We start from the raw sequence: 1104 nt of genomic DNA, 5'->3' as shown, positions 1-1104 counted from the left end.
TCATTTCTTACGACGAATCCTAAGGATCGTAGAAAAACGACGTTTGCAGCGTTCAATCTTTCCTCCCTTCCTTTTTGCTTATTTCCAACGTATCGTTCAGCAAGCGATGATAATAATGTCAATGGTTGCGATACAGTTGTGGTGGTGGAAGTATTTTTTTCTTCGTGCGATTCGTCTACAATGAGCATCTTTTGTTTGTAAGCATATGTATGTTTTTTATCGTTTACGCCATATATGAAGTCGAATCGATATCTCTTCCCCACGAAAATTTATCAACTCTCCGTTCTGATCTACTATACGTATTGTTATATCAGTAACGTTTCGCGCGGAGACTGGAAGATAAATGACGTGTGTGGGAGTATTGGACAATTTATATCCAGGTGGAACGTTCACAGCGAATTCATGTATTGTATGTACTTGTTTATCGTTGTTGTACGCACCTGAAGTAATATTACATTCTATACGAATTATAGTTATATTCATAATGTTTACTGGTTGGTCAGACGCGTACTATTTTTTCGGTTGTATCACACGAGATTGTGAATAGCCTAATAATGAACCGATGTTATTCGGTTTGTTAAAATTTACTCGGTAGGCACATTTGATCTCGCTTTTCATAGTATTCTCGTCGGCTCGAAGGATCAGTATCTCGTCCTTATGGGTATTATCACCAACATAGTCGTTGAATAAATAATTGTCATCATTATTATCATCGTTATTACTTTTAGTATCAAACGTGTGAAAAATAGCAGCTCTTAAATATTTGGTTATAGCACTTAATTCGTATGATCCTTCGGGAATCGTGATTGTTTTATCGTCGGTATCGAAGTAGAATTTATTGTTTGCGGAAGTAATATTAGGTATCGCGTTGTACGTTTCGAAATTCGTAAGACCTAATTGTGAGATTGAACGAACTTACCTGTGAAGTTCAATCCGGATTATGCCCGTTGGTCTCGTCCGGATGGACATAACTATGTAGTCGTGCTCCTGCACGTACCTTCGCAACAGCGTTCAAAAAATCCCTAGAATCAAAAGCCTGATTTCCATGCGCGCCCTCAAGTGTATCCCTCCGCTACGCGCGCCATTATGTGTATCCCTCCGCCA

The sequence above is a fragment of the Trachymyrmex cornetzi genome, unplaced genomic scaffold, assembly GCF_001594075.2.
Source record: "Trachymyrmex cornetzi isolate Tcor2-1 unplaced genomic scaffold, Tcor1.1 scaffold1974, whole genome shotgun sequence".
NCBI lineage: Eukaryota > Metazoa > Arthropoda > Insecta > Hymenoptera > Formicidae > Trachymyrmex > Trachymyrmex cornetzi.
The sequence above is the reverse complement of the archived record's forward strand: the minus strand, read 5'-3'. Positions refer to the sequence as shown.